The sequence below is a fragment of the Catharus ustulatus genome, chromosome 21 (genome assembly GCF_009819885.2).
Source record: "Catharus ustulatus isolate bCatUst1 chromosome 21, bCatUst1.pri.v2, whole genome shotgun sequence".
Classification (NCBI taxonomy): Eukaryota; Metazoa; Chordata; class Aves; order Passeriformes; family Turdidae; genus Catharus; species Catharus ustulatus.
The window spans coordinates 1,071,547-1,094,783 of record NC_046241.1 but is presented as its reverse complement, the minus strand read 5'-3'; positions in this window follow the sequence as shown (position 1 = coordinate 1,094,783).

Sequence of the window (23,237 nt, the reverse complement as noted above, 5' to 3'; positions counted from 1 at the left end):
CCCACTGGGGCCCAGTGCTGCTGCACCTGCTGGGAACAGGGATGAAAACATTCACCATTCCAGGAGCATCTCTGGATTGCAGAGCTGTCTCTGCAACCCTTCTGTGTGGAATTGGGAGCTCAGACCCCCAGGATTTGGGCCAGTTCCTCTGAAGGTGTTGGCACAGATCTGGATATTGATGCAGAATTTTGCAGACATCCCCTTGATGCTGTTCAGGCACCTCATGTCTGGAAGCTGTTGAACTCAGAACTGAGGATCTACCACAGCAGAAGTGTAAACTGGTCTGCACAGGGGCTGCTTCAGTCCCCTCCCAAAGCCAAAGCCATCTGGTGAGGTGGTCAGGAATGGAGGAATAGAAGGAGTGGGAACAGCTCCTGGGGGGGGTTGGATCCCTGGGTCGATGTGGCAGCCAGTGACACTCCCATGGCACAAGGGAAGGGAAAATGCAGGATCAGGTCCTCAGGATGGGGCAGGGCAAACCCATTGCTGACCTTTCCTGGAGCCCTGAGCAGGAGTGGGGCTGGGAACATCCAGGAGCTCCTCCTGGACAGCATTTCTGGGCAGCTCCTGGGTATCAGAGAGGGATGAAACCATCAGATCACACCAAGGACAGCACAGGGCACAGGAGACACCATCCCCTGCACCAGAGTGGGGGCCTGGGGAGGGTCATGCCCTCACAAGGGGACAAAGGACACTTTTACCTTTAGAGCTGCAGACTGGCAAAGGCTGGGAAGGTCCAGAGGAACATTTCCCATTTCACAATTCCAGCAGTGACAAAGGTGCTGGAGTTTTGCTCTCCTGTGTTTGAATCTCTGTTTTTTTGAGTCTCCTCTGCTTTGCCAACCCAGATGTTGAAGGCAGCCCAGATGTTGCTGCATGGGCTCTTCTGCCTCCTGCTCCTGTGGACACCTGTTTGAGAGGAGAATCCCTGTTGTTCCAACAAGTGCAGGCTCTGCTCCAATGAACATCAGGCTTTATTGACAGAATAAGTAAATATTGACCAGTGGAAAGTTAAAGCAAATATTTACTCTGAGTTTCCCTAAATTCAAAGTGCTGACCCACAGATTCCCATTTGTGACACTGCCTGGCCCCATCCAGGCCAGGGATTCTCCAAACTGTTGGTTTCCTGATTCCCAGACATTTCCAAAGAAGGTGCTGTCTGTGGGTCAGGCCTTGAGCAAGGTGCTGACCCATACATTAAACAAACTTCCTCCCAGAGGAAATTACAGGTGCAGAAAACTGGGGATTTGGTAATCTCCAGTGTCACAGTCAGGAATTTGATCAATACATGCGGTAATTTCTTAGCAAATAAATTTATGAGGGAGAACAAATAGAAATTCATTCCCCGTGCATGGCTGGAAAGGAAATGTTGAAATCTTGGTGAATCACAGAAAAGTTTGGGTTGGAATTTAAAGGCCATCAAGCCCAACCTCCCTGCAGTGAGCAGGGACATCTTTAACTGGATCAGGTTGTTCAGAGCCTCCATCCAAACTGGCTGTAAATATTTCCACCAGTGGCCTCAGTCCAGCTCTGGGAATCATCCCACCAAGTGTCAGGAATGACAACGAGGTCACAGCTTCCTTCCAGCTCCAACTAAAATATTTTATCTGCTCTAATTCTACCTGACCCTCTAGAGGTGGCATCTCCACCCATTGTAAGTGCCTTAACCTTAGCCCACCTTGATCTTCCACCTTTCCATTAAATTCCTTTATGCCTTTAGGCTCCTGGTTTTTTCCTCCCAACCCCACCAGTCTCCCAAGCTTCCCCTCCTCCTGTTTATGATGCTTGGGTTTCCAAGTGGCAGATGTTCTTTTTAACAGATATTTACAGTGCAAAGGAGTGGGAGTCCAGCTGTGCTGATGGGCACAAACAGAACCACTTTATCACTGCTGCAGCCAGGCATGAAATGTAACCAAGCCTGCAGAGGAATAAATGTTTTGAAGGCAAGGCAAGGCAGGCTGTTCAGTGCTGAGTTCAGGATTTATTATGAGGACAAACATGTTTAGGGGCCCCATTTAGTGTTTTGGGGACCATGAAAATAGCAAACTATCAGCAAAATGTTTTAGGGTAAAAATATTGCTCTGGTGGGAGAAAATTCTCTTTCGGTAATTTAATTGCCCACTTTTCTAGTGGGTAATTATAATTTAACTAAACTACAATTTCTAGAGCAGGGAGTAAGAAAATACTTGGATTTCTAGATCCAGCTAACCTGGAGTAACCAGGACCTTACACCCCTCCTTGGGATCAGAGCCAGGCTCCAGCCCCTTTGTCAGAGGTGTTGGAAAGTTGGGTCACAGAGAGAATTTCAATCCATGTTTTATTTCACTCCTTGGCCTTTTTATTTTATTTTATTCATTTTTTGCCATCTGAGGGCTCAGCCACAAAGCAAATTCAGTGACTTTGGGCACATGGCACAAAGCCCTTTGGGGCTCAGTGTGTTCTTGCCTGGTTCCTGCAGCCCTTTGGAGAGCACCAGGAGCATGGATACCCCAGAGGGAGCTGCCAGAGCTGCTCCAGCCTGGGAAGTGCTCTCAGCTCTGGGCTGGGGGTGTAAAAGTGACTCCTCCCAGCTGAGCTGTCAGCAGCTACTGGTGCCTAATGGTGGGAGAGCTTTCCCAGAGCCTAGCAGAGGAGCAGGAGCTTGGCCAGGGCTCGAGGCCACCAGCTGGGTGCTGACAGGAGGGGATGAGGGACACCAGAGCCCCAAATCCCCAGGCTGAGGCTTTTCAGAGCAGCTGAGGAGCAGCTCTGTGTCTGCACCCTCATCAACAGCAAACCTGGCACTGAGGAGCTCCCTGGGGTCTGCTGGGGGGCCAGGCAGCCTCAGCTGCTTTATTCAGGACTGGGTCTTTCTAACAGAGGGAGTTTCCACCTGCAGGTACTGAGATGCTTTTCAATGCTCCTTCCCAGTCCCTGCTCCCAAAGCAGGGCTGAGCCTTTCACTGCATGGTGGAAAACTCCCTGACAGACTCGAGACACATAAAACCAGAGAGTTCCTTTTCCAGAACTGTTGCTGCCCAGAATGGCCAGTGACCTTAGGAAAGACATAGAAAACAAGAAAAAGAAAAAAAAATATCAAGGTCAGAGTGAATCTTTTTTGGTTCACCCTCTTTCTGGCCAAAGTAAATCAGGAACATCCTGACTTGGAAGTTGAAATTAAAAAACATTCTCTTCATTCAGCTTGTCCTGACCCTGGAGGCCTCACGCTGTTCCCCCTTCCTTCCTCCCACTCCCTGCCAGGCTTCTCCCACCCTGGCAGAATTCCTGCTGGCATCCATGCTGCTCTTGGTCCTCCAGAAGGGATGGGAGACATCTCCATGCTGCTCAGGATTTCAGGACAGGGCTGCACCTGTCAGGTGCAGAATGTAGGTTTGGATGGGATATTGGGCAGGAATTGTTCCTGGCAGGGTGGGCAGGGCTGGCACAGGGTGCCCAGAGCAGCTGTGGCTGCCCCTGGATCCCTGGCAGTGCCCAAGGCCAGGCTGGACATTGGGGCTGGAGCAGCCTGGGACAGTGGGAGGGGCCCCTGCCCTGGCAGGGTGGGATGGGATTTAATGTTCTTTCCAACCAAACCAGTCTGGGATTCTGCAGTTCTGGGATTATTTGACTCTGGGATTCTCTGTGCTAGGGAGGTGACACCTGTGGGTTTTCTGCTTTTTCTTGCTTTCTTGGGCCAGGTTCCCACAGAAGGAAGGAGCAGCAAGACTGTGGCAGGTCTACAAGGACTCTACAAGGTTATTGCAGTAAAGGGTCCCTCTGGATTTCCCTGCTCTTGGCATTTTTATCCATGAGTCCTCACAACTGGCCAGTGCATTTCTGATCCTGGCAGAGCTCCCTGGGGATCAGTGCTGGACAAATGCCAGCCCTTGTCTCCTACTCTGGAAATACCAGGAGCCCCACACTAATTTCCCACCCAGGTCACCTCTATTTCAGGAGTGGCCTGCTTCCCCTTCAGAGAAGCCTGGGGAAAAGTGTCCTCTAAAAATTTCCAGGAGTCCTCTGAGACTGGTGAGAAGAAAATCTGTTAGAGGAGGGGGGGAGGACACAGAGATTGGGCACAGCTCTCCTGGGATGAGAAGCCCTGGCCAGTAGAAACAGAGCCAAAATGCCCATTCTCCCATCTCCAGGTTATTTTCACTCACACTAAACTCTGCTCAAGTCCTTGTTGGACCAGAAGGGCAGAGAAGCCCTCAAATTTGTGTAAAAACTTTCAGCTGACTGTATAAAAAGCCAGTTTCTTCCCCAAAGAGCTGCTGGGTAGTGATGTGTGAGTTCTCAAAAAATAGAGGGGCTTGGAGAAAGAGAACAGGGCTGGGGATTGCCTGTGCTCCTGGGGAGGTGGCTCATCTCTGAAAAATGATGGCCTTTCACTCTGGACTTGAACTGTGTGGCAGGAATTGACACAGGATAGGGGCCACAGGGTAAAATCCACCTCACCTCTCCCTCAGTCCTGCACATCTCTGCCCTGTGAAGGCACTGGATCAAATGTTAAACAGTACCAAGAAAAAAAATGTCAGAAATGACCCCATCCTGTTCCAGTGGGCTGTTTTTGTAAAGTAAAAAAAGATTGCTTTTTACATAAAATCAACACAGTCTTGCCTTTTCCCCCCTCAGGAACGTATTCCACTTGGAGTAAAGAACAGAAATAGAAGCAGGAAAAACTTTGTGTGGCAACAAACCAGCGTGATGTTAATGATGCTCCCCCTGGGGCTGCTCTGAAAATTCTCCCCCGGCTGCATCACTGAGTTAAGAAAAAGTTGCATTAACTCAGTATTTTCCTTTTGGAAAACTATTTCTGGAATGTCTCTTGTTCCAACAGATTACGTCAAGTGACTCCAGTGGTCTTGTGGAGTCTCAAAGGCTCAGCTGGAAAAGACCCTTCAGATCATTCAGGCCAGAGTGAAACTCCTCCTAAAGGGGTTTAGGGCAGACTCAGCTCTGCCCACCTTTATTTTCTACTTGGCTCAGTTCTACCCAACCCATTTCCTGCCTTTCCCACCATTTCTGAATTTTTCTGATTTTCATCCATTCCTTACCAGAAATTTCTGGCCCATCCCATCCCATCCCATCCCATCCCATCCCATCCCATCCCATCCCATCCCATCCCATCCCATCCCATCCCACTTCTTGGACATCCATATCACTGCTCAGCTGTTGCCTTATCTTCTTTTATACATAAATAAACATAAACATATATATATATAAATATATATATGTTTATATATATACATATATATGTATATATACATATATAAATATATATTTATATGTGTATATATACATATATATTTATGTAAAATGTAAAAATATAAAAATGTGAATACAAAAACCAACCAACCAACCAACCAAACAAATATATGTACGTATTTACAGTTCAGAATCTGTAAAACCAGGAGCTGAGAAGGGAACAAATACCAGCACAGCCATGGTGCAGTGGCAGTTTCCTGGGGGACAGTGGAGAAATGCCACATTGGTGTTTTTGGTCACCCCAGCAGCTTTTTGGAGTAAATTCCCAGCACCACTGATCAAAGCTGATAAAGAAAAGTGCAGCTGTTGGTGAATTTTACTGATATTGGACATTTTCTAATGTCAAAATGACTTTGATGCAATTCACTGGAGATCTAGAGTCAAGACAAAGAATAAACCCTGGGGGTGATTTCCAAGCACTTCCTCACCCTCCTGCCTCCTCCATCCCATTCCTGTGAACCATCAGGATTTCTGCCTGGCAGAAAACAGGGCAAGGCCCACCAAGACCTTGGGTTCCTAATGGATTTTTCAGACTGGGGGTGCTGAAAGTCCCAATGCAAGGATAGTCCCATAGGAAGACCAAAGTTCTACACTCAGGTACCTGAGGCAAGGGAAATGAGGATGCTTTTGGTACTAAAGAGCTGATCCTGACATTCAAAGTGGAGCATCTGATGAAGTGCAGCGATTCTGTGCAAGATCAAAACCCACAAATGAAGAGGAGCCAGGGCAGCAGCCCCAGCTGGGTAAAATTGATCTGAATTAGAAAGATAAAAAATGCAACCATTGTTTTGATACAATGATCTGCCAAAATTTCCTGAGGACCATGTAAATACATCCTTAGACCACAAATATTTTTAATCTATAAAAAGCATCTGTCAGACAAACTCCAGCTTTTAATGCAGCCCAGATATGGTCTGTGACGTCAATCCCAATCTATTTCTTTCTGAAAAATATAAAATGCAGAAGTTGTTGAGGCTCTTTTAGCAAATATTAGAAGGAGAATTCATAGAGATCTTGAAAACCTTAATGAAGAAGTGTTCCTTTATATGCTAAAGATAGCAAACCCCTTCCGAAGCAGAAACATAACAAATATTCCCAAAGTTCAACATAACGCAGAGGTGCCTCCAGCACTCAGCAAAGGTTTGGAAATCCTCCCCCAAAATCAGAATGATGGATGGGATTTGCTATGACAACCTCACATTCCTACAGAAAAAAAAATAAATCACAATGTATAAAATATTTAATGGCAAAAACAGCTGAGTGGAAAACGTTGGAATGTCGGTCATGGGAACCAGGATTGCAAAACCCTTCTGCCATGATATTGCAGCTCCAGGGCTTGTGGGAGTCAGCCTGGCTGGGACACAGAGGCAGCCAGATCTCACCAGGAAAGAGCCAGGCATTGAGTTCAAACCCTGGGAAACATTTGTTACGTTAGGGTGACTCTCAGTGTTCTTCCCACAGTCCTTAGTGTTGTTATGTTAATTACTCCAAGTTCTGTCCCCCTATTGGTTACTCGTTCCCCTTCTATGGTCATAATTCCAGAAAGTTCTCCCCCCGAGGCTATCTATTGTCACACCCCCCTTGCTTTGGAGTTTGTCCCCATAAACTGTTCAGTTTCTGGGCACTGTCCCTGTTTTATTTTCCAATACTTTTTTTTTTTTCCCCAACTCGGTTGTTCCTGCTCCTTTATTTTTGCCACTTAAACCCTCAATACTCTGAACCCCAAAGTTTTGTTGTGGCCACCCTCACTGTGACAAAGGCTCATCCTGGGCTCGGTGGGGCCCACATTGTGCCTGGGCTGTCCAGAGCAGGAGAGGAGGATCCAGCTTGCCTGAGGAGGATCCAACTTCCCCAGCTGGGGCCGTGCCCCTCAGCTCCAGGTGACCACCAGGTGTGCCCTGGGAGGAGCAGCCTGGGAGGAGATGGGAACAGAGCCCAATTCCCACTTCCTTCGTGCTCCAGGAATGCCAGGTGTGTGGGATGAACCTGGAAGGACATGGATGCAGGGCTTGAACAGCCCCACTGGAGTGCAGCTCTTCCCTCCCGTGCACGAGCGTTGTCACTCTAATGGCAGCATCGTGTGTTTTGATTTCTACTGGCTAATTGCTTCTTAACATTGTTATTCACAGAGAGTTTCTCTGCTTTGTTCTCGTTTCAATGAAACCGAGACAATAAAATGTCAAGAAATACCAAAACAAAAGCAAACCTCCTGTAAATGAAGCATTTAGGTGGCATAGCTGACAGAAAAAAGATGGGGAATGTGCCATTATGGATTTAGTGTTGCTGTGAAATTCATTTCAAGTTGTAGTTTCTGTACTGTTTTCTGTTTGTTTGATTAATATTTTACAAATTCTGACAGAAAATGCATCCTGTAAAGTACAAAAAATAACATCCCTGGTAATAAACAGCTGACTGAGGCTTCTCTTCCCTGCTTTTACTGCAACTGAATAAAACAGCACTGACTAAACATCAAGAGGGTTTTTTTAACACAGAAAAGTTGGATTTATATATGGAGGAGTGTTATTTCTAAAAACAATCTTGGGTTTTATTCATAAAGTCTAAGGCAGAGAATGGAAAATAGATTTAAATGATCAGATCTTTCCCCTGCCTTGCTTTGAATGGCTGGAAATCTGGGAAAGTGTCAACGTGCTATAAACAAAACCATGCTCTGTTTATCCTTCCTGTGCTCATAAAACAGAAATAGTGATTGCAAACAAAGCAATCTTACAGCCAGTACAGCTCCGAGCTGCTCTTGGTGGCATCAGGGATTTGGGGTTTCCTGGGTCACAGAAATTTCCTTCCCTCATGGGGAGTCCCAAATCAGGGGCATCAACTGGAAATGCAGCTGCAGAGAGACCCTGATGTAAATTCTCATCTCCCCCCTGATCAGGAATCAGGGTCTATGTCAAATAATAGCCCTAATTATAATTAGATTCAAAGTGAACTCCTAAATCAGCCTGAGATTCTATTTAACAGTAATCTACTATAATGCAATGGTTAATCATATCTAACCTTAATACCAGCCTAATCCTTCAAATTATTTCAAATTTAATTCCAGCCCAAAGGCAATTATCTCTTGAAATTTAAAATCTAAGTCCTTGAGTTTAATCATCCCCATAGATATAACCCTAAAACTTATCTAAATGTACAGACACAAAGAAAAACCTAATTGTATAATTTAACCTCCAAAGTAACCCATTTCTAATTAAAGCTCAGTCCTAAACTCTTCGTTATCCTAACCAAGATGAACTCCAACTGTAATCCCCCACCCTGATCTGCAATTCTCTAAATAAAAGGAAAATATAAAAGGAGAAATAACTTTTTTTTCCAGTTGGATGTTTCACATAGACAAAGGAAAGATATGGAGAGTTCCACCCTGGCTTTGGGGCCCCGAATGCTCCTGCTCCCCTGGTGCCAGGGAGGGGAGCTGGAGGGGATCCCCATCGGCTGTGGGACCCAGGCCAGGGCTGCAGCTGCAGAAATCTCTTTAGCTGGCAAAATGGAGCTGGTTTTGGAGCTTCTCCTGCCTCCTGCAGCTGTGGCTGCTGCAGGGCTCGTCAGCCCCACCATGAGCTGAGCCTTGGCCATGCCCGAGGGTCCCTCCTGTGCCCCCTCCTGCCCCAGCCCAGCCTCCCAGGGAATGCACAGCCAGGGCTCCAGCCTGGGCAGCAGCACTGCAAAGCAGTGAAATTCCCTTTTGGGTGTTGATTTTCTGTCAGTTTTGATTTTCTGTCAGTTTTGAAGGAGGTAAATTCCCGCCTGCCTGGCTCTCACCTGAGCTACAGCCCACCAAATCCAAATGCTGGGATCATCACCCTCAGCACCTCACTGGGGTCATAGCTGGGGCCTTTCCAGTGCATGAATGTGCCACTTCTCAATAAAATCCCATTTTTCCTCTCTCCTTCCTCCCCAGCCTGGGTATGAGGGTTTTGGCAGGGGAGCCCCAGGAGCTGGGCTGGGTTAGGTGGGTCCTGCTGCTCCTCATCCTCTCCAGAGCTGCTGGAAATGTGACTACAAAGAGAAAAACTGCAGCTGTCATTTGCTGGTGACCTGATTTTTTTGAGAGGGGTGAAAAAAAAAAAAAAAAGATGACATTATACAATTAGTTGGAATCATTTTTTTAGCTGCAGGTATAATTTATTTGGCTCGCTCTCATTTCTCATAAAGAAGGGAGGATATAGAATATTCTGCCCTAGGCATTCCGGGGTTTTATTTAATGCAGTGATTATCAAATCATAGAATCACAGACTGGTTTGGGTTGGAAGGGACCTTAAAGCTCATCCAGTGCCATGGGCAGGGATTTTCCCCTAGACCAGGCTGCTCTGAGCCCTGGCCTTGGACTCTTTTGAATATATAAAAAAGAGAAGAAATTGAGCAAAAATTTGTTTGCTTCACAGACTGAACTTCCAGATCAAAGTGTGGGGCTCCCAGGGCTGCTGGTACCCACTGTGCCAACCATGACATGACTGAAACCCATGACACATTGACCCAGATCACAAATTTGGCTTTAACAGAGTGCTGTCTTTTCAGGGAACAGACCCTAGGGTTTTCTTTCCTTTCCCATTTCCGTGTTTTCAGGTCCTTGCTTATGTTTTATTTTTCTGTGAAAAGCTCTTTCTATGGTATGACAATATTTTTATTTAACAAAAATGAGGGATCTTATGTAATTCTGTGACTTCTGGAGCTAAAGGTCAAACATTGCAGGAAAACATAAGCCTTGGCAGCAGCTTTTGCTTGTTGGAGCTTTCCAGCTTCCAGCATTTCGGATACTTCCATAACAAATGAGTCTAAATAGGAAAAACTGGTCCAAGTCCATTTGCTCTTTTTGTATTTCTGTCCCTCTGGAATTGCTCAAAGCTCTTCCTTTCCCTCACAGTTCCTGGAGAGCTGTGTCCAGCTCTAGGGTCCCCAGCACAGGAAGGACATGGAGCTGCTGGGACAAGTCCAGAGGAGATCATGTATGATCAGAGAGATGGAGAAGCTCTTCCAGGAGCAAAGACTGAGGGAATTGAGATTGTTCAGCCTGGAGAAGAGAGGACGTGGGGAAAGCCTAAAGTCCCTTCTAAGACCTGAAGGGGCTCCAGGAGAGCTGGAGAGGGACTTGGACAGGAGAATGGAAAGACAGGATAAGGGGGCAGGACTGGATGGGATATTGGGCAGGAATTGTTCCCTGGCAGGGTGGGCAGGGCTGGCACAGGGTGCCCAGAGCAGCTGTGGCTGCCCCTGGATCCCTGGCAGTGCCCAAGGCCAGGTTGGACATTGGGGCTGGAGCAGCCTGGGACAGTGGGAGGTGTCCCTGCCATGGCAGGGGTGGCACTGGATGGGCTTTAAGAGGCCTTTCCAACCCAACCCAGTCTCTGATTCCATGATTCCAAAGCTGCCCTTGCAGCACTGGACAAACTCACACAGCTCTTCCCTGACACCACTCTCTGAAGAGGCACCAAAATCCCAAAATTTATTCTCAGAGAAGGATCTGTACACTTGACCAATCTCTCTCCCCCTGTTATTCCTTTCCCAGCTGAGTAGGATTTGCAGAATAGGACCTGGGGGTCCTGGTGGACAGAAACTTGAGTAGAAGCTGGCACTGTGTCCCTGGCTCCAAGAAGATCAGTGGCACCTTGTGCTGCGTTAGACAAAGAACTGCCAGAGGCCAAGACAGGTGATTCTCCAGGTGGGGACACACTCAGAGCACTGGGATCTGGGCTCCTTCTTGTGCTGGGCTCCCTGGGAACCTTCTTGCTATGCCTTGTGTCCCACCCCAGTGCCAGCCAGGTGCCATCACAGTGTGGCCCATCACATTCACATTCCTCACTGCTGTGAGCTTCCAGCTGAACGAGGGGAAAGGAGATATTCAGTGCAGTGATTTTCGTAGGTGTATTCTGCAGTTTCTTCCTCCTCCTGCCTCTCTCCTCAGCATCCTATGGGGACACTTCCCACCCTTCATGCCCTGTCACAGCCACACAGGATGGTGATGTTCCCCTGCAAAGCCAAGTGCAATGAATCAGAGGAGAAATTCCCTCCCAATGACATCCAGAGGGAACACAGCTACCCCAAGGCTTTCCAGGGAGATGGAAGCAATGTCCCAGAGGCACAAGTGGGACGTGTAGCCCTACAAGGCAGGCTGAGCTGCAGGTGGATGGACACACTGCTCCATCTCCTGCCTGCAGAGAGGCTGTTCCTGTGCTGGGATTGATGGGGCAGGGCTGGCCCCCAGTGCAGGGAACAAAGCTGTTTGTGTGGGTGCCCAAAACCAGCAGCTGAAATGTCACAGGACACTAATCCTGCCTGTCACTGATCGTGTGCTTGGGCTCTCCCAGAGCCCCGAGGTGTCCTCCCAGTGACCTGTCTGCAGCTGCTGGCTGCATTCCCTGGTCCTGGATGGGGATCCCTCCAGCCATGGACATGGGGAGGGATCTGCTGGTGGAACTGGAGCAGGGCCCTGCTGCTCCTGTCAGAGCCGATGGAAAGCTGCTGCCTTCTGCAGCTTCCACAGCAGCTGCTCCCTCAGCTGCAGGGAGGGAGAGGGGAAGAAAAACTACCAAAAAAAAAAAATAGGGGTGAAGGGGACAGGAGTGGGTACAGCCAAACCCCAGGAGCAGGAGCTGCTGAAGATGCTGTGGGATCCCAGGAGTGAGAGCTTTGGAGTTCAGGGGAGGATGGGTGTGGAAGTGACCTGGTTCTGAAATGAAACAGAAAATGAAATAGGACGTGTGGGTGGTCTGCAAGGTGATTTAGTAATAACTCAGTGCTGTTTGAACACTGAAATCCTGGAGTGCATCCACCACATGTGGACAGTGGGTCACTGTCACAGCACTGCAAACACAGCCCTGAGCAGATGCTCTGATCCAGGGACTCACAGCATCTCTGAAGGACTTCTGCAGGGCTCCAGTCCAGCCTCAGGAATTCCAACACTGCAACCTTGCACAGATCTTGCCCTGGCCAAGCCTCAAGAGCAGCCTCTTCTCAGCTGACATCCGAGTCCTGGTCCTGCTGAGCTCCCTCCAGAGGTGTTTCACATTCTGTGGGATCAGGTCTGGCCACCCATGCCCAGCTCTGGCACTTCCTTGGCCTGCAGGATACACCTGGCAGATTCTTTCCCACACATTGTTTTGTTTTGCCTTTGCTGCTGCCCAGCAGCCTGGAAAAGAGCTGGAACTCTCATGGCATTTTCTTGCTAAGGAGCTCTTGGCCAGTGACATCCTCCCCCCACTGCCCAGCACAATGTGGGGAAGGGAGGCAGGTGCTGCTTCAGCCTGAAGAGCTGAGCAACAGGAAACTCCCACAGGGCTTTCCAGGCTGTAATGGCAGGAAATGGGGCTGCCAGGCACCTGCCTCCTGCCTCCCAGCAGCTGCATCACCCAAAGCCAGCTCCCTCACTGCCCCTGGGCTCCTGCATCCCTCTCCTGGCTCCCTGCACCCCTTTTCACTCACTTCTCACTTCCCTAATGAAGTTTCTGTAAGCTGCTCTGTGCTGCCACAAACTTCTAGGATTTCTCATTGCTACATTCCCCCGTGCTCAGGGGAAGGGCCCATGGATAATTGGAAAAGCCATGGGGCTGCTTTTCCCTGCTCCCAGTGCCCTGCACAGCTGTGGGCAGGATCTTCACTTGGATGCCTCTCACAGCCACCTATAGATTAGGTGGATCTTTCCCTGAAGACAACTGAGCTTCTTGGAGCATCCCACTGTTTTCATGGCAGGAATTAAGGATTTCTGAAAGGCTGAATTGATCACTAAATTTTGACTTCATTGTGGTCACTTGTGCTGCACATTCTGTGTTTTGTGGCTGCCTCAGGTACCTGCTGCAGCTCTCACACCCCTCCTGCCACACATGGATGCTCATCACTGGGAAAGCTTTGGGTCTGTCAGTGAAACACTTTTGGTTTTGGTTTTCTTGCTGCACACTCTGAGTTATGCTCGGCCCATCCTGTGCTGTGAAACCCCAGCTGCTGCTGTGTTTGCTTTCCCCGTGATGCTCCTCGCCCCCAGCATCCCAACACTGCCCAGGAGCTGTGGGAAGTGCAGGTGCACAGCCCACACCTTCCAGCCTGGAAACCCTGGACGTTTTTAGCTCAGCCTTAGCTGTGATCCAGGAATGTGGGGCGAGAGATGAACTGCAGGGGTGGTGATGAAATCCCAAATGCCTGAGCTCCCTGTGGTGTGCAGGGAAAGGTGAGACCTTTCCAGCTGAGCTGGATCTGTGAGGACACTGCCCAGGAGTCAGAGACCAAGAAAATGAAGAAGAAAAACCCTGCAGGTGTTGCAGGGCTCTTTGGCTGCTGTTTTCTTATGTAGTGCTCATAAATCTTTTCCCTTCTCCAGCTGATGCTCAAGCTGAGTCAGCTCCAAAGCTGCACTTGCTGTTTGGTGCAGATTCACCTCTCCACACATGCTGTGGGGGTCTTGGGCATAACCCAGTGACCCCTGCAGGATTTTACAGCCTCAGTCATTTTACAAGCCTCTGAAACAGAGCCTCAATTCCTAAATGCTTCTGGGAACTCAAATCTCAGTGTTGCCTCTATTTCCCTTCAAAGCTCAGCTCTCAGGGGGTCAGAAATGTGGCCACAGTGCTCCTGGCTGGCAATGCTCTGTCTCAGCTGTTGATGTCTGTCCTTGCTCCTCACCTGGACCATTCTTTGCCTTTCCTTCCCTGTTCCTCCCCTGGATCACTCCCTCCCTCACCTTTCCTGAGCTCAGGGTCTTTACTGCCAAACCACCCATCTGGGTCTGTCCAGGTGAGAAATTCCTGGTGTTCTCCTGGCCTAAATCTCCAACCCATGGAGCAGTGGTGGCTGCCAGCTGAGTGCCATTTGCCCCTCCATCACCTTCTACATCCAAACCTGGCCCTTGCCTTTTATTTCCAGACACTTGGATCAGTATTTCTGCCTGAAGTTTAATGTAGTAAATGCTCCTGATCTCTGCATTCAACACCAATGCCTTCCCTCGTGAAATCTCAAGGAGATCCTGTTTGTACTCCAGGTGGGGAATGTGTAAAAGCAGCACTTTCTAGTAGGAGTGACTACCTCTGTGTTTGATTAATTCTCTATTTCTGAAGCTCTGATGACAATGATAGTTGAAAGCCCCAGGGGAGAGCTGTGGTACAGGAGAAAATAGAAGCTGCAGAACAGAGTGTAACTTAAATTAGCGGGATCAGAGGGAAAGGACTAAAAACCAGGGTTTGTCATCAGAATATTTCAATGCTCTCACCTTGCAGGAAGGACATGGCCTTGTCCCAAAGTGAAAAGGCAAAAGAGAGTGTCCAGCAGGACAGGAGGAATTGTGCCTGAACCCTCCCATCAACACTTCCATGGGAACATCTCCCCACAAGTTCAGAGGCCCAAATCCAACAGTGCATGGCACAGCTGGGCCTGTGGACCATGGCAGTGTCAAACAGGGAAAAGTGTTACTGGAACCAGGAATGCTCTAGTGCAGAGATTCTGGATAATATCCAGGGGCTGGACGAGGTTCAGGGCCGGACCTGGGGCTATAATGAGGATAAAATTCACCTTGGGGCACAGGCTCAGGATGCACAATGTGTGCACTCAGCAGAGCCCAGCCCAGGGAAGGGGCTGCAGCCTCTCAGGCTGTGCTGGCAGGCGCCAGCTGAGCCTCTGCCCCGGGGCTGCACAGGGGGGAAACGGAGCCAAGGCTGCATTTTGGCATCTGCTGCCTGGGGCCAGGGGGCTGAATTTGCCATTAATGTTCCATGAAATATAAAACAAGAGTCGAGGTCGTCTCTGGACTTCATTAACACTTTGAAAAGCCAAGGGGAATATCACATTTGACTGCGGGGCCAGCACAAGTCAGCAGAGAATCTAACATTTCAGTTCCCACTCCGAAAAGCCCAACAGCTTTGTTTCAGTTCTGACTGCCCATTCCAAAATCAACGGAGACAACCAGTTACTGTGAAAAAAAAGGGCATTGCCAATGAAACCAACTGAAAAGGTTTGTTCTGTTCTCTTTGGGGATATTGACCCTCTTTTGTTTATGCTCAGTCTATGAATTTCATGGCAGAAAAGGAACTCCTTGAAACCAATCCTTTAACTTCTCAATGCTCCACATTCACACATGGTCTCAGCCTTGGGAAGGACATGGGATGGATACTGAGCTGATGTGGCCACATGAGTGTTAATAACAAAATAATTCCACTGCTTTCCCCCAGCAGCTGCACAGTCACAGCCAATTGTGTCTGAATCAGGAAGTTCCTGAATGTTTCCCAGGAAAATTCCCCTTGCAAACACAACCAGGCTCAGCCCTAGGACGTGTTTTTCTTCCAGAGTATACGTGCCCCCTCCAGGCAGCACTGGGAGCACTGGGATGGACAGCCCTGTGATGTGTGGGGTCTCCTGCAAACCCCCAAGCACAGGGAGCAGCCTGTGTGTGCTCAGGGCTGGGAAAGCCTTCCCTGGGCTGGGCTGGGCTGTGTCCCTGCAGATCCTGCTGCTCCCACTGCTGGGGAGGGTGAAGGAGAGAAACAAGGGGGAAAAAATCAAATATACACCTTAAGCAGCTCTGCCTTCCTGAGAGAGGAAACACAAGGCTCATTGAGAGAGGAAGCCAATTTCAGGCTCCTTAATCATCTCTGGGTTCATTGTTCAGGTGTGATGCTGATGATGAACTGGGGAATTACAGCTGTGGGTGTGCTGGAAACCCAACTGGAGACTGGGACTCATAATTCCCCTCCAGTCTCCACAAGCTCTTGAAGCACTTTGGTTACAGCAGCTGACAAAACAAAACAAAACAAAACAAAATGCACTTCACCTCCATGCTGAGCGGAAGCAGCAGAATTCCCTGGCAATGGGAGATCCTTTTGTGAAACTGGGTCTACAAAGAAGCAAAGGGCCCGACTGTGGAGGAGAGCTGTGGGAAGGTTTACTTTGGAGTAAAGTCACCAGCCTGGCTCTTGGACTGGAGGAGAAGGGATTCTCTGCAGGTTTGCTGAATGTTTTCCAGGGAGCCGATGCAGCTCCTGCAGCAGATCCTGGTGCTGCCCTCTCACGGCCCCGAGGCTGATCCAGGAGCACACTGCGGGCTTTCCACAGCTCCCTGGATGCTGCTGCCGATGCTCTGGATCTCTGGAAGGCGCTGCCCAGAGGGGACAGGACTCTGGAGCTGGGCAGCGGGGCCAGGCTTTCCCTGCACTGCCTGCCCTGGGAGGAGAACTGGAGGAGGACTAATGGGGGAGTGATGTAAGACTAACTGGGGACTGATGTAGGACTAATAGGGGAGTGATGCCTCCTCGTGGTCCCAGGCAATCCCACCGGCAGTGCAGGAATGGTCTGTGCACCTTCCACAGCCAGCAAGGGCTCCTGGTGCTGGAGCCAGGGGAAATCCCAGTGGGAACCTGGAAGATGCACGGGTCACCAGCCGGGAATGCTCAGAAAAGGAGAGTCCAAGCAAGGGGGCAGCAGGGAAAGGTTGGGAAAGGGGAAAGGGGAAAAGCGAAAGGCAGAGGTGGTTCAGGGCTATGGATTCCCCAGACAGGAACAACATCCCCCAGAAGTGCTGGGGGCAGCTTAGGGCACCACTAAAGCTTTTAGAAAGTGTTCAGGGGAGGGACAGGGGGATGGGGAAGGATCTCGAGGGGAAGCCAGAGAGGAGCAGCTGGGGGCACTGGGATGGCTCAGCTGGAGCACACTGGGGGCACTGGGATGGCTCAGCTGGAGCACACTCAGGGCACTGGGATGGCTCAGCTGGAGCACACTGGGGGCACTGGGATGGCTCAGCTGGAGCACACTCAGGGCAGAGCTCCCCGGGGGCTGCAGCTCCTCCCGAGGGGCAGCTCCGGGCTCTGCTCTGGGCCAGGGACAGGAGCCAGGGAACGGCTGGAGCTGGGCCAGGGCAGGCTCAGGTGGAGCTCAGGGAAAGGTTCTTCCCCCAGAGGGTGCTGGCACTGCCCAGGCTCCCCAGGGAATGGGCACGGCCCCGAGGCTGCCAGAGCTCCAGGAGCGTTTGGACAGCGCTGCCAGGGATGGACAGGCTGGGATTGTTGGGCTGGGGTTGGGCAGGGACAGGAGCTGGACTCAAGATCCTTGTGAGTCCCTCCAGCTCAGGAGAGTCCATGATTCTCTTGGTTAACAAAACTGGAGCCCAGTGGAGAATTGCTGAAAGCTCCAATTCTGAAAAGACTCCAGACACAGCTGGGACCAGGTGAGAAGGGAGGAACCAAACCAACATGAACCTGACACCTGACTAAAGAAAACCTCCAGCCCAGGACTTGCCCCTGCTGGGCTGGGCAGAATGCAGGAATGGGGCTCTCCCCATTCTGGTTCCCCCCAGAAAGGTGTGGAGGGACTGATAACTGTGAGCCTTGACACACAGACAGTCAAGACAAGGACATCTCCTTGTGCCCTGACATTCCCCAGCAGCACTGCAGGTAGGACAGGCCACCAGCACTGTCACCTGGAGATGCATGGGGACAAAAACTGTTCTCTGGGTTAAAAATGCTGTAGGAAATGGGGAAAAATCTGCAGATGGCCTTGTGGAGTGCAAATGATGCTGTTGTGCACTGCAGTCCGTGATGGTGATAGAAGTGTGGTTGTGGCTCTGATGGTGCAGAGATGTTTTATCAGGGCAGTTGTACCAATGCCAAAATATTCAACAGCTGGCCCCAGAAATAATTGTGATTTCTGGTGTGAGACAGTTGTGGAATGAGCAAATTAATCACAATCAGGGCAATCTCCAGACTTTGCCCTTCTGCTTTTTGCAAAGTGTCACCCCCAGGGGCTCTGGGCTGAGCTGCTGTGCTGCCAATGGGCAGCAGCATTGAGGGCATTGTGCTCTGTGCCTCCTCTGCTCCTGCAAGGCTTGGGCTAAGCCAGGCCCATCTGACACAGGAGATTGAAAAGGGTTGAAGGGAAACAAAGAGAAATTCTAAGCTTTCCTCAGAAACCTATTAAAGTCGCTGTCATTTACTCGGAACACATGAAATAGCCTTTATTACAGGCATTTTGCTGAGCACAAAAGCTACTTTCAATAACACAGGAAGGGAAAAATCATTACAAACTTGCAAGAATCAAGGACCATCTTGCAAAATCTCTTTGTCATGAAACAAATTATGAAAGGCTATAAATAGATGACCATTATTAGAACAAGGAGCTCTCCAACCGGACTCTCTGCACAGGGAATGAACTGCTCCCCTGCCAGCCAGGGGGGAGCTGAGGCAATCAGCAGGTCCATCACAGGCTCTCCAGGGTGCAGGAGAAAACAGAATTAAAGTCCTTGCCTCCTGCTTCTGAAAATGGGAGAAGCATTTGGAGATACAAGTTACTTAAAAGACTGTTAAAAATACACAAAATACACACAGGTACTCACCCACCACAGGACGGGGCTGAACTTTGTCAAGGTCACACCCTGGAGGTGTCCAAGGCCAGGCTGGATGGGCTTGGAGCAGCCTGGGATGGTGGAAGGTGTTCCTGACCATGGCAGAGGGTGGGATGAGATAAAATTTAAGGTCCCTCCTAATCCAAACTATCCCAGGCTTCTGTGATTCCATGGTGTCACTGAACAGAACATGGGACAGGGGCTCTGTGCTCACAGAGTCTGGCTGTGCTGTCCAGCTCCTCCATAACCTTTTGATTGCTTTTCTCACCTCTCAGGGGGTTTCTTCCTCCTTGGCTGCTTGAAAAAAATTACTCCTCTGATTTTTAGAATTTTTTTTTTTTTTAATTCCAGCCTAACATAGTCATTCCTGCTCATCATGTAATTGAGTTAAAACAGTCCTTTCTCCTTCTGGCTGTTTACTCCTGTGGTATTTCTATGAGTTACTCATGTCTACTTTTAGCCTTCCTGTGGACAGACTAAACATAATAAACTCCTTCCACCCCCCCTCTAAGGACCTGCCATTTCTGTGCCATTCCTCCTGGCAGATTCCTGGGCCTGCCCTTCAGTTCCATTTGCATGGCAGGGTGCCTGGATGAAACTGGGCATGGCTGGCTTTTTAAAGCTGGGTTCAATTGGCACTAAATGCTTTTCATAGTTCGGTTAAATTTGCAGTAACTGCAACAACCCTGTGTTCTTTCCCAGGTTTTTCATGGAGTTATGGCCTGCAGGAATGAGGATGTTTACTTATATTCCAACTGCCCTGAGCAGGCCAGTGGGATCTCCCCAGTGGCGTCCAGGAGAATCATAATGTCAGCATTAAACCCTGAGGGCCCTGCTGTGGAAAAGACAAGATACAGAAATTTTCCAAGATATGGAAATGTTAAGAGTGAGCAGCACAGTGAGGGAGAGCCTGGGAGCTGCAGGATTTCCAGAACAGGGAGCTGTGCAAAGCACACTGGATGCTAAGAAGGAGTCTTGCAATGCTGCCCCAATGGCTTTGAGGCATTTTTGCCAGCACTGTTACCTGTCCATGGGATCTCCTATCCCCATGGGAGCTGCTGGTTTGGGGCTTTCTCCTTGAACAGGGTGTAATCCTTTCCAAACACACATGGAGCAATGTTTGGGATCTGGTGATGTCTTGGTTTGTAAGACAGATTTCTGCTAAGGAAGGCAGGAGCCTCTCTTGAAATTGACAATGTAAATCCCCTGCCTCCTAATTATTGTAATTTGGAAATTAAGGGGCTTTCAGACAAAGATATGGGAATAGGAATAACAGTTCTTCACTAGGAAAAATTAAAATAGAAATACAGTATTACAAAACAACGAAACATTGTCAGAGTCAGAATACAACCTGACACCCCATCAGTCAGGCAGGGTGTTGGCAGCAGTCCCATTCCATGGTGGCTGCATCCTCCTGCAGTGACAGATGTGGCTCAGTTGAAGCAGTGCTCCTGTAGAAGATGCAGTTTTCCTCCAAAGGTACAGTGATGATGTGGAAAGGTCTGGTTTTTTCTCTGGAATCCAATGGGAAAGGCTGCTCTGATGTTCCCAATCTCAGATTTTATCCAGGTAGGAAATGTTTGGCTCCTCCCCCTGGCTGGAGCATCTCCCAATGGGATGATGGAATTTTATCAGTCATTAACTGGGACTCAATGGCCATGAACAGGAGAGATCTCCTGGAGGGAGGATGGGTCATGGAAAAGATAAAGAACACTGCCCCACCTGGTTTTAACAGCTGGTGATAGAATCCATACTTTTGGTTACACCCTGCATTGCAACCCAAGCCAGGTGATAATTGATAATCTTTCCATTCTGAGCTGCTGTGTCCAGCACAGAGCTGAGCTTTGCTGGCTGCCAGGGCTGCTGTGTTTGCAAGAGGCTCACACATTCCAAAGCAATGGGCAGTCAAATGGGCCACCAGGATTTTCAGTGCTCCTGGGAAGGTGCCATGGAAGTCTTGGGTAGCAGCAGGACCATGTTTACACCAGGTTTTAGTGTCTGCATTCAGCCTCTGAAGCAGCCAGCACCTCTCCCTGGAGCTGTCAGTGCTGTATTTTATGCTCTTTTCAGGCCTTGGGGCTCAGGTGGATTTCACAGGCTCCAGGAGATCCCTGAAACATTGAGGCTGGAAAACACCTCCAAGATCAAGGCCAACCTTTGGCCAAACACCCCTGTGCCCACTAAACCGTATCTCAAAGCACCATATTTCAAAGTGCCACATCTACTTGTTTTCTGAACATTTCCAGGGATGGTGACTCCAGCACTTCACTGGAGAACCTGTTCCAATGTTTAAAAGGCTGGGAGATGATAATGTCCCTGGGAAAAGTTTTGCACCAAGACTTTGGAGAAATCATCTTGGATATGAGTGAAAGATGGGCACAGATGTCCCTGTGGCTGCTGTGCAGCTCCCTGCTCCTGGCACACTGGAACATGGAGCTGTTATTTCATATTTTTTCATATTATTTCAGAAACATTTTCTATTTGTTTTTAAAATGTTATTGTTAAATCCACAATATCTTGTTTGGAATAATGGATTGAGCATATTCATTATGGGAGAACTGGAAAATGGATACATTTGGGTGGTTTTTTCAGCACTCTGAATTCTGCCAGCTTTATTAATTATTTTTCTGTGGCTGAGGCTACAAAGCTCCCCTTTGATCCCTGTGTATGTTGGATTTTAACATTAGTGTCAATTGTATTTCTAAGTCCAAAACCTCTTTACACATGGGTACATTTTCACTGGCTCTGGCTCAAGGCTTCACTCCCTGGATTAAACTACTTGTTGTTTCCCACATGTCTGAAGAAATGGATTAGTTGAGGCATTTGTGGCCTTTTCTAGGACTGAAGTGGAGGCAGAAATGCAGCTCTGTAACAGAGTCCTTGGATTGGGGCACCTCGATGGTGCAAGGCTGCTGGGCCACAAAATTCAGTGTTGTTTATAAGGAAAGAAATGATTTCCCTGTCCAGCTTGATGGAACCCTTGGAGGGAGACCCAGGAATGAAAAGTATCCTCGAGAAATGCAGAGTACAGGATGGGTTTAAAAAATAGCAATTATATTCTAAAGTTGTGAGGAGAATGTCAAAATCAAGTTTTCCTGGATAGACAGGAAGACACCTCTAAATCTCCCTAAACAAAGCAATAAAAGCCAGTTTGGGTGTGGATTAGGCCGGTCACAACCTTGTCCCTGAACAAACCCATGAGGACCAGCCTGGTCCCATCCCTGTGGCCGAGCTGCAAAAACCTTCCCACATCTCTGAACATCTCTGTAGCTTTTCCATCTCACAGGTAACAAAGACCATGGAATCACAGAATCCTGGAATCTCTTGAGTTGGGATGGACCCACAGGATCACCCACCCCAGCCCCTGTCCCTGCCCAGACCCCCCAACAATCCCAGCCTGTCCATCCCTGGCAGCGCTGTCCCTGGAGCTCTGGCAGCTTTGGGGCTGTGCCCATTCCCTGGGGACAATGAAGAGGTGCCCCCCCTGCCTCCCACATTTACCTGGGCTTCAGGATTTGGATATAAACCACTTTTCCCTCCTTCCCCTCTAGTCAAACTCTGTATTTGAAAGAGGAGATGATGGGTGATGGATACAAAGGAATTCCAGGGCCAGGTCCCCTGGTAAAATCTCTGTCCCAGGCTGGTGTTCAACATGCAGCATCAGAGAGTTTGTGCTCTGCATTGCAGCAGGGTCACTGGGAGAGGAGCTCTGGCATTAATATCAGTCACTGCAGAGATTAAGAATTCAGCAAAACACATCCTGAACATATGTCCTCTTTGCACAGAAAAGAATGACATTAATTTTTCAGAGGATCATTTCCATCCCCACCAGGCTGAATCCACAAGCCTGATTGCAAAAGTGAACTTGAACTGCAAATATCTTTTGGGGTCTTGCTCTGTGGTCTCCTCTGAAAGCCAAATAAAGAGATAAAGCTGGAATGAGGGACAGCAGAAGCCAGGTAGAGCCACAACAGCCTGGAGATAAATTCCCTTTTAGTAAAACCCATCTGTCCACTTTCCAGGACCTGGGGTTACAATAACTTTTGCTCATTTATTAATTTCAGATTAATGGGAACCCTGTTGGCTTCTGTTTCTTTGTCCTTACTGGGATATATGCAGAAGAAAGCAGGGAAATTCCTGCAGGTCACTTCCCATGGAGAGAAAACACATCAGCCCTCCAAAACTCACTTTTTTTGGACAACAGAGCTGGAAGGAACCAGCTTGGGGAGAGGTAAACAAAGCCCCATATCCCTCATGTCACCCTGTGTCCCCCTCCACAAGACAAAAATCTTTCAAACTTCTGAGCCTTCCTTCCCTCAGATGGAAAAGGCCCTTTTGAAATTCAGAAATTTCCTTTTCCACCACTGGTTTGGCTCATTTTGACTCAATATAGGGAGTCTGCTTGAAAATGAACAGGGAAAAGGGATGTGCAATGACAGAGGAGGAAATCTCATAAATCTGGACAGCAATTCATGGAATTCAAGATAGGTTAAGTCCTACCTATTACTTTATTCTTAGAAATTATCACTTTCCAGTCCCCCCAGCAGGGTTCTGTAGATGACTGATGCTACTGCTCCTCCACAAACCATATTTATAATGTTTTCAGCCAGCTCTGCAATTACTGAGCTCTGGAGCCATAATTTGATTGTCCTGCTGATGTCTGAGGAGA